Source organism: Hetaerina americana, unplaced genomic scaffold (assembly GCF_022747635.1).
Source record: "Hetaerina americana unplaced genomic scaffold, ioHetAmer1.1.p SCAF_4, whole genome shotgun sequence".
Lineage (NCBI taxonomy): Eukaryota > Metazoa > Arthropoda > Insecta > Odonata > Calopterygidae > Hetaerina > Hetaerina americana.
Window position 1 is genome coordinate 96,274,459 of NW_027286985.1, and position 14,944 is coordinate 96,289,402.

The 14,944-nt window shown below is 41.4% G+C and overlaps 1 protein-coding gene across 1 annotated transcript in view; it reads left to right on the top strand.

Annotated features, from left to right (window-relative positions):
- Pxn (Peroxidasin) overlaps nt 1-14,944 on the top strand; it is a 179,085-nt gene that overhangs the window by 1,270 nt on the left and 162,871 nt on the right. The window lies entirely within an intron of this gene.

Here is a 14,944-nt window from a genome sequence, read left to right on the forward strand (position 1 = left end):
CGATTAAGTTCTCAAACCTCGCGTTCAAATACACCAAAGTGCTTATTTAAACCTTTCTCATCCGACGGAACTTTCATTAATTGAGACAGCTAGCTCTATGTAATCTTTAAATGCATTAATTTAGTGAGCGTTCTGCATCGATTGCAAGTGTCTTCTACACGATTCCTAGCCCCATATTGCGTCAGTACGTTGAGAAGGGAGATGGTGCCCGCAAAACTACTTTGAGCTTCAAAAGACGTAGTCTTTTAGTCGTGGTTTCATAATATTTGGAAGAATTGTTCAAGTTATGATTAATTTGACTAAATATGATCTTAAAATGCTTGATGTACTACCGTTGAAAATTCGCATTGAAAAATCCCCAAGCTATTAGCGTAATATTCTTCGTGTTTGCGATATTGTGTTTAGCTCCGCGATCATTTTCACGGAAGGAATGTTTCAACCACTGACGGCGGTAGCATAGCCGTTGAAGCCAAAAGCCGTGTTCCAAACGATGGGTAGAAAAGTGCGTTGGGCTCACGTGTGCCCCTCGGTGCTCTTTGAAGGAGGTTTCATAGGGCCCTAGAATCTGCACTACAGCCAAATATGGTTTAAAACAAAAGAACAACAAATCTGAATGTTTCGTCGATATTTGTTTAGCTAGGAATTTTTGGCGCGTATAGGTTTCATTCACGTTGCCTGTCAGATTACAGTTTATTCAACTTAATTTAGGAAATTTTTCCATAAATTATATTATGCTATCCAAAATTTATATTTAGCAAACATTTGGAATATATTTTCTAGCAAATAAAACATAGTTATAGCATAATTAGGTTACAGTACTTTAAATTTTCAGTCTATTCTTTTAGTTTGAGGTTATCCTTTTCAAATTAATTTTTCTTTCGCGAGCAATACTTTAATTTTTACCATTTTAATACATTTGCATAGGATGCACCCAACGTGCCCCCATAATTACCCACTTCAAGATGGCTCTGAGCGCCGAGAGGAATGCGCGAAAGTGTGCATTGCTCGCACCCTTCGGGTTGAGAGGGCCCTCTTCACTCGCTGGGGCCCTTAACAACGTGTGCGACGTCCTTCGAAAGATGGTCGGGCCCTGCGAAGGACCGTTCGAGAGCGCACAGATGTCGGGACATGAGTGAAGGCGGAATCGGCCGGTCGAGAAACGGTGGGTGCCCTCTTTCGGAAGGGCAGAGGGCACCACGACCGAGTTCGCGAGAGAAAGAGGTGGGTGGGGGCCGTGTGTGCGCGCCGCCCCTTTTCCGAGCGCCGCCGACTGCGGGCCTCCCTCTTCCCCCCTCAGCACACCACGGCGCCACATTTGCGTTTCGCGTTGACAATCGCAATGGCAGTCCATTCGGTAGCGACGTGAAACGCATTTCACATCATCACCGACCGACCGATATGCAAATTAAAACCTTACCTCATTAGAATAAGTACGTAATGGATTTTCCTCGTCTTTCCATGAAGCCTACGATATCAAGTCCCAGTAATGATGCAGAAAACCCATAATTTTGACGCAGTTCGGTATATCTATACGCACTCCACCAGGTCGCTTCGCACGTTGACTTTGGCCATCAGCCTTTCATGCACGAATATTCACTTATTCATACGTGAATGAAGAAATATATATTTGCTCAAACATAAACGTACGTACCTTCACGCTCATGCACTCAGATTTACTGTGTGTAATAATGGGAGTACTCGAGTTTTGTCGTAAATATTGTTAATTTTTAGATAGTGGGAGTGGTTAAATTTGTGCTGATTACTTATAGTGCGAGGAAATAGCGAGTAAGCTTGAATCTTGAATCCAAGCTCTCTTATTCTCTCCGAGTTGTATAATTCGCCTCTTCAATGTTGGACCGTAATAATTCCCTCAGCTGTTGCAAGATAACATCGTGTCCCTTTCGAAAAGTCTTAATCGTGTCTGCTCTCCTCGAGAATCAAGAGGCTCCCAAACAAAAAAGCATACCCCTCACTCATTTCTCGTGCGAGTCTTTACCAAGCCTAGTGGATTTTCTCGCAACTGTTTCCAATTCCTCAATTATCGCTTTCTCCCGTGGACCCCGAATAGACTGGCCGAGCATTCCAAACGTGGCCGCCTGTCTTGAGCAAAGTGGCACCTCTCTCTAAACTTTTAACTGAATTTTGCTTCAACCCGTCTAATGAAACGTAGTCTATGCGTAGCCGCATATTTTTCTTATATGTGTGCTCCATGAAAGGTTTTATGTTAAGTGTTGACACCAACATGTACTTCAATCTGTTTCTTTTCTCCTGTGCCATGTCACAATTTCATGTGTGCCTTGTCCGTACGTTTTTATTCCAAGATTGCAGAACTGAATTTTTCGTGTTAAATTCTAACCCCTATCACTTGAAACGCTCTGATATTTTGTCTTAATCACTGCAGATTACCCCGAAATCTGATTGTGTGCTTATTTCTGTAAATGTAATGGTGTTGTCTGCGAATAATCGTAAGTTAATGCTAGCTTGGGAACTTAAGTCGCTCATGAATACCAAGAAGAGTAGGGTCTCTGAAACACTTCCCTGTGGCATTCATGTATTTACAAATATGTCATAAAAATTATTTGTGTATATATTTCTTGTGAGGGACCTTCTCAAAGGCTCTCTTTCAAATCAAAAGATACACTTGTGTGTTCTATTCCCCCGATTTCAGGATCCCACGAATAAAAATATCCAGTTTTGTTTCGCGCGCTCTGCTTTTCCTTAACCCGTGTTGCCTCGGCTTCCTCAATCCGAGGAAGTTTTGCTAACTACGTATGATGTTATAAGATTTTGCAGTAAATATATGTTCAGAGAATCGGTTAACACGTGCTAAGATCCTCCCTATCCTTGCCTTTATATGGAGAGGTTACGTGACCTAGCTTTCTCTTCCGAGGTACTGAACCTTCTTCTATCTATCTCCTTGAGTAAAACTGTTCTCCAGTAAGGTGTGATGTCTTCCGCGAGTTCTATCAGTTTGGCAACAAGGATTTATTCAGGACATGAAGATATATTTGTTCTGTGTCAGCGCTGTGGCCATAATGATTGAGTAATTGAAGTTATAGCTTTAATTTCTCCCATTAAATTTCTCTTTTTTGAACAGGTATACTCTTTGGAAGAGGCAAGTTTTTCCTCGATCACTTTTCTTCAAATTTAATTTTCAATTCAACAACTATGTCTAGCCTTCGTCCTCCACTTCTCTCTTGACGCTTTGAAAAGGTGGAGGTATAGATAGGTTTGGAAGGCGTACTCATAGAACACTGGGGAGGTGAAGGGTGGCGACTTTAGAGCAGGCTAGTTCCACTGCTAGGCATAAAAGAGGCCCAGACATGCCCCTGCGGACCTACGTGCCCATAAGTAGTCACCCGGAAAAAGAAATAAGACGGATTGTACGATCAATTATAAAAAAAATATGAGATAAATTTGAGCAAGGCAGTAGAAGTAGATAACATCCCCGCAGAATAAGTAAAATGCTCTGGGAAATATGGAAGGAAGAAATTCTTTGAATTTATGCGCAGAATATATGAGGCTGGCATTTAATTCGCTAGCAGTAAAAGTTTAAAGCAGCTTTATGCTAGGACTGCAGGGCGATAATTTTTTTTTAAACATGCTTCAAAGGTTTTTCTAAGAACTATCCCTAGATGGTTACAATAGAGGGCAATCAACTCCCTAAGTGAAGATCAGTTTCGCCTCTGAACGTGGAGAGGAATAAATGTCGCCATTGCAGTGATGAGAACATTAGTAAAGATGAATTTTTGACACAATCCAGATGTCTTAGGGTGCTTCGGAGATTTTGAGAAGGTTCGACCATGCGGAATGGGCAAATTCATTGATGATATTGCGAAAGATTGGTGAGTTGATTGGAGGGAGAAGCGACTCATCCGAAACTTGTACATGGACGGTAATTGGACGGTAGAGGCAAGGGTAGCGAGGAGGGAGGTTCGGAACGGGCAGTGATCGGCAGGGGAGTTAAGCATAGTTGCCCGTTATCCGTGATACTTTACAGCATACGTGTAAATGCTAATAAAATTTCGAGGGTAGTGTGCTACGGGCTGGAGCTGGGAATGGAAGTTGGAGGCGAGGCGATTGAGTGAGATTTGCAGATGATCGAGCAATAGTGAGTCGATCGGTCAAGGGATTGCGGTTACTGTTGAGTGCCTTGCGGGAACAATGCAAGATGCACGGGATGAGGATAACCTTAAAGAAACAAAACCAATAGGATTCTTGAGGAGAAGCAAAGCTTAGTTAGCCATTAAAATGGAAGGAAAAGTAGTATTTGGGCAATGTTTCAGAGGAAAAAGGACATCTTGGTGGGTGTATTATTATTAGGCATTCCACCGGTTAAGGTAGGTTTAGATGGATACAACTATAATATGAATATTTTTTTTCTCCTAACAAAACACAACCCAACATCCTACTCTACAAAAAGTCCCCCTTCATCTCTGTGTACTTCTTTCCTCCCTTCATTCTCTCCAACATCCCTATCCTATTCCTGCCCTTTCCTCATTTGCCTAACATTCTCCCCTCTATCACAGTCTTCAACCGATTGCCGATCAATATGCTTTTTATCCATTTTTCCTGCCTCCTTATGATTTCCCCCAACAATTCCATCTCCTCGCCCACCATTCCTAGTTCTTCCTCAGTTCTTTTCCTCTCGGTTGATTTCACCTTCCTCACCATCACCATCCTTTTCCACACCAACATTTCAAAAGCCTCCATTCTAAGTCTATCATCCTGCTTCAGTGGCCATGTTTCCGCGCCGCACATAACTACGCTCCATATCAAAGTTTTAACGAGTTTTTTCTTGACATCCTTGCTCAATGTCCCTGTCATAAACTCCCTCCTCCTTGTAAACGTCTCTTTGCCCTGTGAAATTCTTCTCCTCAAGTCCCTACTACTTTGACCGTGTTGGTCCCAAACACTTCCGAGATAAGTAAACTTTTCCACCTGCTCTTGTTTTTGCCCTCCTATATTAATGTAAACCTTAGTCCTTCTCTTTCTGGGAAACCGCATAATATTTGTGTTATATATGTATATATATATATATATATATATATATATATATATATATATATATATATATATATTCCCTCATCTTATTTATCGCACTGAATTTCCAATGCACTCAGCGTTGCTTGCAACCCCTTCGCTGACTGACACACTAGAGTTTGGTCATCAGAAAAGAGGTAGAATTACGTTAACGAAAGAAGCATTTGCAAGAAGAAGACAATGATTTGAACACCGTGCGAAGGGGTGGCGAAAAGATAAGTAAAGACTTTTATATGGAGCGTCAGGTTTTATGGTTGTAAGTATTGGTCATTGAGGCAAGAGGATAGACGCACGTAGATTGGAGGGTTTTTATATGTGAGTGTGTCGGAGAAGAATGGAGGAAATATGTTGGGTAGAGAGGAAGACGAATGCCAAGGTTTTAAATAGGGCGGCCGAAGAGAGGAAGTTATTTGGGGAAATCTGAAAAAGTCAGATGGAGGAAATATTGAAAGGTAGTGGGCCGTGATAGAAAGAAAGGAGAATGTAGGGGAGGCGGGGAGGTGGAGGAAGGAGAAGAGAGTAGGCTTTCCAGGCAGCATGAAGGCAAGCAGAAGTGACGATGCATTGAAGAAGGGAATAATGCAGGGAAAGGAAGAGGAATTTGTCGTGATGCTTGGAAATAAGTAGCCGTTTTTAGGGGCCATTCAAAACCTACCTTTAAATAGGCATGAGTACCTAGAATGAAAGTGTAACCTTGTGGTCGTTGATGCTGTTTGTAATTACCATGTTTGTGATAATCTGCGGCGTGTTAGTCGCAAATATCTCAAGTATGTTGTTACCTCGTGTCGGCGGTTTAAGTATTTGTTCTGAGGAGTACTTGGCTAATTTAGTGATAAGTTTGTGTAATGAATTGCGATTTTTACTGGTTTCCTACGTCACAGGTATCCCAATTAAATTACAACTTATTAACATCGCCGACGACTGCAAGTACTTTCTGATTTACTTGGTGAAGAGGCTTCATAATTTTTCATCGAGATTTGGAAGGATATCTGATTAGAAGTCTGAAAAATAACCGTATGAATAAGCTTCTGTGACTATAATCCTTCCCATTGCACTGAACGTTGTCCATATCGTTGTCATTACGTTAAATAAAGGTAGCTATTGAATAATCAGCCAACTGAAATCAACACTCCTCCAACAAGTTTTTGCTGTAGATGATGAAACCATTAACAAATATTTCGATATCTTCTATATCTTTTGCGAGCCATAGTTCAGTGCCTATGACAATGTCTGCCCATGTACTTTTAAAAATGTGCTGTGTACATATCCGATATTTTATTTTTTATGCTTCAGCAGTTTGATGTGATAGCATTTTTACTGTTAAGCACTTCATGTTCATTAGCATTACGAATGTATAATAAGGCTTAGTCGGCTTTCCTTGTTAAATATCTTTTTAGCGGGGCATGGAAATGCATTTTACCTATTTCTACTTTTACCCATTGAAACCACACCTCCGCCACCCCTAGGTCCAGATGAGGTGACATGATTGTGATTGTGCATGCATAGCTGGTGACCTAACATCACCCCCCCCCCCCAATTTGTTTGGATGTAGAGATAAGGGAACGGCTTTATTTCTCTCTGCCGAATTTGAACTGTTATGGGTGCGAGTTACCCTGTGAAAAATATACCATTGAATACTATCCAATATCTTTCCTCACTGACTTCTCCCCGAAGATGGTGGTTTGTCATTGTATTCCATCTTGACCGTTTGAGGTGGGAGCCTTGAAGCACCACCCTTGCGGAGCGTCCTCCCAGAAGCCTTTTCTTTAACCCGAGGTCCACTAATTAATCGGCGGATTTGGTGGACCACACATATCGCCGGGAAATCGTGGATGATGTTACAGAAACGTCGTCCCTCGTCACAGAGGTATTGGTCGCTATTTGTTCTTTTAGTTCGTCGCAATCGTACGCTGCCAACTTTCGCTCGGGGGCTAGGTTTAGTGAAGTCGATCCAGAGACAACTCGCACGCCAATTATTTTGATGGTGCTCGTCGTTTTGGCTACTATGTCCGGTTTCTGCAGACCAATACACTCCAGTAACGCGGATGTTCCTCCACTTTCCAGCCTCTTCGCCTTGGCAACGCGTTGGCAAGGATCTTGCATTGGACGCGTCATGGCAAAGGACTCTCCCTCCATGTGTTCGGAAACAACTCTGGATCTCATGTATGTGCTCTGGTCTTCGGGAGCTTCGTTTACCTACTGTGAATGATCTTTGGATATTTTCATTCTAGTTCCAATTTATTGTCTCGGGATAAGAACTAAGAAAAGTCTCTACACTCTCCTAGCCTACCACCAACTACGCATAACTCTCGTCCTTAGTTTGTTCCTGTACGGGCTACTCTCCGCGATGTCTCGTTTCGTATATGTAGTGTACTTCTCCCGAGTTATGCAAGGGCCCTCTGGCACTTGTCTGGGACCGGAATCTGGCGAAGAACTACGCTGCCACAGATTGTTAAAGAGGCCTCCGGTTTGCCTGCTTACCTGGCGCCTCCAGACCATTGGGCCCCGAAGTGGGTAGTGATAAATTTTTGGAAAAAGAAAAATTTCCTCCTGAACGCCTACTGCATTGGGAACACCGAAATGGAATGTATAGACTCAATTAAATACCTAGACGGCACCCTCAATCACGATCTCTCCTGGGTGAAACACCTACGGGGAATATATGGACAAGCTAAAAAAAAATATGATTTATTAGAAGAGTACTAGGTAAATGTGATGCAAAGGTCAAAGAGTAATGTTATCTGTCGTTGGTTAGGTCGCATTTAGAATATGCTGCAAATATATGGGATCCTCATGAAGTTAGATCAATTGCCGAGTTGGATCGCTTTCAGCGTAGAGGAGCTGGATTTGCAAAACGTTGCTATGATAAACTTAGTAGCGTATCCAAAATAATAGAGCAGCTAGGCTGGGAATCAATCACGGAGCCAAGGTTAAATTACAGATTAACTCGCTTGCATAAATTGGAAGGAGATCTATTTAGCAGTTATGTTGAAAATGAATTAATACCCCCTTCGTACTACGGTAGGAGAGATCATGTTAATAAAATTCGAAAGATTAAGGGTAGAACAGATAGATTTAAGATGTCATTTTTTCCACGGATGATAGGGGATCATAATAACATTGTTCGACCGCGGTAGGGTCATGTTCGGGTAAAATTATTCTGGTGTGTATTCACCCCCTGCCACACACCTTAGCGGTGGCTTGCAGGGTATATAAATAAAAAATAAATAAATTGTATCTTTCTAGACAGCAAGCCCCCATGCATCCAAGGCACCGATCTGCATGTGGCCAGCCTCATGCTGGCTTGCCCCCGAGGCGCTGCTGCAAAACCAGCTTCCTTCAAACCTCTATCACGGACGACATTCAAATCGAATGTGATCTTCCGTCGGGAGGGCATTTAAATGAAATCACTCTCCCAATATGTAGCATGACTTTCGAACCTTTCATACACCATTATCCTATCCTTGTTAGTGAAGAATGATAATGCCCCACTTCAATGTAAACTTTCCGTGACATATTCAGCTTAGTATTTGAATAAACTACTATTAATTATTTTAGTACGTCATAGAAGGTATTTTATGTAATTATAATACTTATACAATGACGGATTGTTTATATATGTTGCTACATATTCGGGAATAACTCAAATATAATTGAATATTCAAATTAATTTCATTGAGTAGTCTGCATCTTGATATGTTTCGGAGTAATTCAGAAACGAAGCGACTGATCAAAAAGTACACAATGTGGTATCTTTGTCCCAGTGCAAAAAAAATAATGTAGCGACTTCGCTTGTCCCTTCATTTGGATTCTATGAATACCACCAGGATGTTGTTCGTCCGCGGTCCTTATTTGACTCCGAGTCGCTTCCTTTTTGTACACGCATTGGAAATCTTTTCAATTTAGAGGAAATCAACTAACGAAAAAGTATGAAATCATGTTTTGACCTGGCGTCTTTCAGCGAGTTGGCAAGTTCGGGAGATTTTTACCCCGCAAACTGTTTACAGCATTAATCAAAGCGAAGTGACGATTTTAAGATCAACAAATGCTTTAAGCGCCACTCTTACCCATGGCCTCTCTTGGCGTAAACCTATATGGCAAATATGCGGCGGAAAGAATGGAGAATGAGGTTTTCTGAGCAAGTGGAATGCGAGAGGAATGTGAGGGAAGGAACAGCCTCGCCTCACACTTCTTTTGCTGCTCGCCAGTGTTTGGAATCCTCACGGGGTTGGGTCGTTCGTGAAAGAACATGGTCGTGTGCAGTGCGAGGGATCGAAATTTCCTTAAAGAAATTGCGACAAACAGAGCGAACGATGTGCTGGCTTAAGCCGTCAAGGATTTTTTGCGTGGGAACCTCACCAAATTCGAAGATGACACCATGAGCTGAATCTCTTTCGGAACACTTTAAATGCACGGAACTTTCCCGAAGCGCAAGGAGCATTTGAAAAACTCCATCGTATGTATTATGGGGAAGAGAAGACGAAGGGTTCAAGATCAGAGGGATAGATTGCAAAACGGATTGGTTTGGGGCGTCGTTTTTCGGAGAATAATTTGGGGAAGAAACAGCTGCTCACCCAAATTAACTGCGGGAGTAGATATCATCACTATGTAATATTGATCTTATAGTATCCCTTTTTTGATTTCATTCCTTCATTTGTTCCGAGGCGTCTATTAACCTCCGCTCGCCTCTTACATGTTTTTAAAAAGGCGTCTGTATTGCTTTTACTTTTCTCCCTTTTCTTCTCTTTTGTGCTGGTAAATAATAGGTTTTATTTTTGCTTAACCTATTAGAAACATATTTAGTGATGTTTTTACCTTTATTAGTAAAGTCTGCCTCCCAAAGGTGGTACTCTATTGTTCTTCAACATGCCAACGTGTAAGTACTCATTGCGTAAGTATGGCGGACGTTTTTTTGTAACCGGCAGTCTTCCATTTGTGGCACGAGACCGCAACTTTTCGCGTCCTCTGCTTGCCTGGTGTGAATTTGAGCATATACCCTCCGCCATGTTAAAGAGGTATCCTGTTGATGAAGATAAGTTTAAAACACTTGAACCGGGAATCTCCTCTGAGGCATGAAAACCGCATTAAACCCCCCAACGCATAAACCACATAATAGATATAGTTTACCCAAAGTGCCCTTAAACCGTTCAGTCGATAATTTACCGGAAAAGGTCCCTCTGCCCTACGATGAGTGAGCGTATTATTATTAAATGACGTCATTCTTGCCTTTTCCTTTTACAAAGTTGCAATAATTCAATCAATTCTCCCATTCGCTGGGCACAGTTAAGTTTTGCGGGCATGCAGTGGACATTTTGACATCGAAGAGTCCATCCACACCGCGGTATTCAGTTTAAGTCTCCCCTCCTCAGCTCTTAAGTTAGCCATAATTATGCCTTTCACTGCAAAGTGCCTTCTCCAAAGTTGTTACCAGCATCCATGCAATTGACTCTTGCATTTCATCTTTTATGGGTTTACTTAGAATGAACCTGTTGGCTGCTGAGCGCACGATGTCAAGGAAGTGATTCCACGTATCCTCTGAATCTGTAACACGTATTTTAAGCCATCATGCATGTAGCCCCCTTTTTTAAACAAGTACGCTTTTCTTAGAGGGCTTCCTATTTCGGACTCCATATAGAGAAAACTTAGAACTTATTGTGCTCTGTGGTCGCACATTCATTCAATAGTGTCTCTAGCTATGACTTTTTCAGATATGTTCGTTGTTAAAAAATCTTTAATATTATCGCACCTAGATGTTGAAGTGAGAAGCTGAGACATGTAGTTTATCGTAAAGGAATGTAACTCGCAGGTATCTTTGTCTTTAACCCCCGTTTTAAAACTATATGCGCTCCAATCAATAGATGGAACTTTGAAATCTCTAACAATTATAATGTCGCGATCGCATTTTTGGAATAATGAACTTATGAATTGAGAGTCTAGTTCTAATATTAAATTGTCTTTATCGTCTGGTGGTCTCTAAATCCGCGTACATAAATTATTTTGGATTCAGGGCATTTAATTGAAAACCTAACACTTTTCGAATTGTCATCTGGAATAATCTTTGAACTGCCAACGCACGAGTTTTCAATCACAATGATGAAAAGATTCTATTTTCTCTGTCGTCATTGTAAACGGAAAAGGATTGTGGGAAAATGTCACGGTCGACGATATTAGTGGATAACAGCTTTCGGTTACAATAATTATATCCGTACCTAAGCTTTGAACGAGGTGATGATAATCAGCTACTTAATTCTTTAAACTTCGGCAATGAATAACTGATACAGATGATTTTTACTTGACGCTGCGGTTGCTTGAATATTTAATGAAATTTAGCTGATCATGTTCTTATTAGTGATTAATCTCTTATAAAAATATCTATTCGATGCTATCTGAATCATGTTAAGTGACCTATTGCATGCATCTGTAGCACCGACCCTCACTTTATTTAAAGCTAAATTATTTGGCAAAGAGGACTTTAGAGACCCACCATTTGACTTATGAGTTGCATCGAAAAAAACTCTGCAATGCTTGAGTATCCTACACGCTACACACCTGGCGGCCTCAGACGTGTATATAATGAACACCAGAACGGTTCAGAGGGTTCCTACACGATTAGATCGCCGTCTGAAGGTCGACGAAGGAGGCCCCGATATCTCCGCAGAAATGACGCAACCTCTAATGAATGCCTTCCACTCTGCTCCAAACCAGAGGTCCACGATCGATCCTTGGCACAAGGCTGCAGATCGAGAGCGTCAAATCAACCCCCTTGACGCCACCCATCCGCTTCACTTTGAAGTTCAATTCCCGGAACGAATGCAGAATCTCCTCAGAAAAGTGCAACTTAGGTTGGGCAACCAATCGAATACTTTCAACCGGGTATTAAATCGTCTTTGTTCAAATGATTCCCGACCCAACTTTAGAAGCATTTCGGTGACGCTTTTCGTTTCGCCGTAACATTTTTAAACGAATCGGAAACTGCCGAGATTGTTTCTAATGAATCCCTATTTTTTATTTGCTTGCTCGCAGATTTCACGTATGCGGGGGCCTCATGATTAGCCGTCGGTGTTAGTTACGCATAGGTATTTTTCCGTAAGTATTTCTAGATCAACTCCAGCAAGTTTGTACGCAAAATTCATGGATCTTTTAAAATAATTTACCATGATCAGTCATTATTTAATTCAAATCCACATTTTGTACACCATTTTGAAATACTATCGAGGTCCTTTGCTACCATAAATCGTTCCTCATCCCCAGATATCTTCCGGTAAATCATCGTGTCATCTGCGGACATCTAAATCTTACTAATCACTTCACTGTTCAAATCGTTAGCAAAAATCAAGAAGAGCAGGGGTCCGATCACACTTCCCTGAAGAACACCATGGCTCAATTGCACGCTATCAGAATTAGTGCCGTTGAGGACTACCCGCTGTTCTCGTCCTGGCAAGTCTTCCACCCAGTTTATTTCGCTCTTATTTATACTAGCGAGTATAAATAGGAGCGCAATACTAATTTATAAATTATTTTCCTTCGGGGATCCTGTTAAATGATTTTGAAAATACTAAATCAATCACATCCACTTGCGTTCCACATTCTCCCATTAAATAACTCGTACATAATTAATATGTTAATAATCCTAATTGAGTCTAACATGAGCAGGCTTTTATGATCATTGCCTGTTAAGTTAATGCAGTCGAAATATTCCATTTTCGAACTGGCAATTATGCGTTCCAAAATGTTGCAGCAAATCGACGTGAGGGAAATGGGACCTGGGGATTTGTTGGGTTTAATTTCTTTAAGCAATTTGATAGTTTGTTTTTCGTCCACTGTTACATTAGCCGTTATTTCGGAATGTAGAGTATCTGGGAAATCTTCGGTGGCAACATCTTTCATGATAATACTTGGGGAGAATATATTGAAAGCATTGGCTTTTTCCTCGCTGCCCCTGTGAATAATATTGCTACAATCCCTTGACCAGGCCACCGTTTGCTCGCCTACCTGCCCCTCAGTGACGTATACAAGAACGCTTTAGGGCCACCGTTCAAGCTCTCGCTTGTAACTTGACGTTTAAAGTTTGGGAAAAGCCGCGTAATTTTCTTTTAGTTTCAATTTTAGAAATCTATATACTGGTGCATTAAATACCTCTTCTCCAAGGAAGATATGCTCTCACTCACTTTCCTTACTCTTAATTGTAACATTATCAGCTTTCGATGCGTTTTCCTAACGCCATCATTGTACCAGCTGGGATCGCAGTTTTTTGTTGTGTATTTAGTAAGAAAAAATCTTTGATGCTTTCCTGTATGATACTGAAACATTATTTCCAAGCTTCTTCGATATTGGAATTACTTGCGTGCATTTTGAACTCTGGTAGTAAAGAATTTGATTTATCGGCAAAATTTTCAAAATCAGCTTTATGATAGATATACATTTTTCCCCTTGGTTTGATATACCTTTTTTATTCCTTCGTCAAAGTTGATATGAACGTATATATGGATGGATGCTCAAGCCTTCGTCATTAGCTACACTCAGAATACGCTCTTGAGTGTTTGTAAGAAATTAAGATAATATATTTTTTCACGGGATAGCATGCACACTTCCTGATGAAGGGAATTTATCTGCACTAATGTTAACAATCTTTTGCAAGAATCGCGGTCACGGATTGGCCGGCCGCGGTCGGACGTTCTCTTGTAGTTCCTCAGGGATGATATATGGGGTCTATCTCACAAAGTAAGTAAAACGATTTTTCCTGGCAAAGCGGACGACATACGTGGGACGATTTGTGGCGGGAAATATGGTGAGAGGTCTTGAGAAAGCAAAACGATCCGCGTCAGTTGTCTGCGGGCCGCTACAGCCTGCGGATCGCTGCTAGACTGAACCCCTGTTCGACGGTCACGTCACGAATTCTCGATGCTACCTTCCATGGAGCAATGATATGCGATCAAATTGTTCATTAAGCTTCAAAATGGAGAAATGTCCCAAGTGATGATTTTCTGCTTGCACAGGATGTTCTGGGAGGGTAACGAGGTGGTTGACGATGAGGAATGCCCTGGACATCAATCAACGACACAGTGTGATGAATATGTGCAAAAAATGAGACTCATGCTCAATTCTCAGTGACCCCTAAGTGTCAGAATGTTAGAAGAAGAGTGTAATATTCAGAAAACCACAGTGAATTGCATTCGTACAGAAGATTTAGCCATAAGAAAAGTACGCCAAGATCGTCACCTAGGGGCTGTTGGAAGACTGCTTGTGTGGCAATCTTGCCTTTGACCTCTTGGACCACGGAGGAAGTGACCCGAATATTTAAGAATAAGTTGCTACTGGTTACCAGACATGAGTCTTTGAGTCCGACCCAATCATAACCCCTTGGAGTACCATTTTGGACCACTGGATTATGTTAAAGAGGCCACGACGAGGTGCCTGAATGAGGGTCCTGTTGATGCCTTACAAGAGGCATACCACAACTGGCGGAGGCACTGGCATTGATGTGTTGATGCACAAGGGTGCTGTTTTAAAGAGTATTAGTCATTTGGACTTTGATCTGAAATAAAGTTTTTCCCTGATTTATTCTACTTGTTTTTGGGACAGACCATGTTTATCTCATGTGCCTTATTTGACTGTGATTGCATTTATATTTCGCGATCAATTATGCCTGGAACTAAGCTATACTCATCTATGACATATTTTTCCTGTCATAGCTTGTTGTAACATCCTGACCATGGCATTAATCCAGTTCTTCTGTATAATTCCGGGGTCAATCATTTAGCCTCGTCCAGCATTACATTTGATGGTGACGACGGAGTTTCCCTCTTTGCTTGCTGATTAATACTTCGCCTTTCTATGTGCTTTACTCCCATTCCTCCCTCCCGCCGCTAAGTATGTGTTACTTTCGTGCCTCTGTTTATTA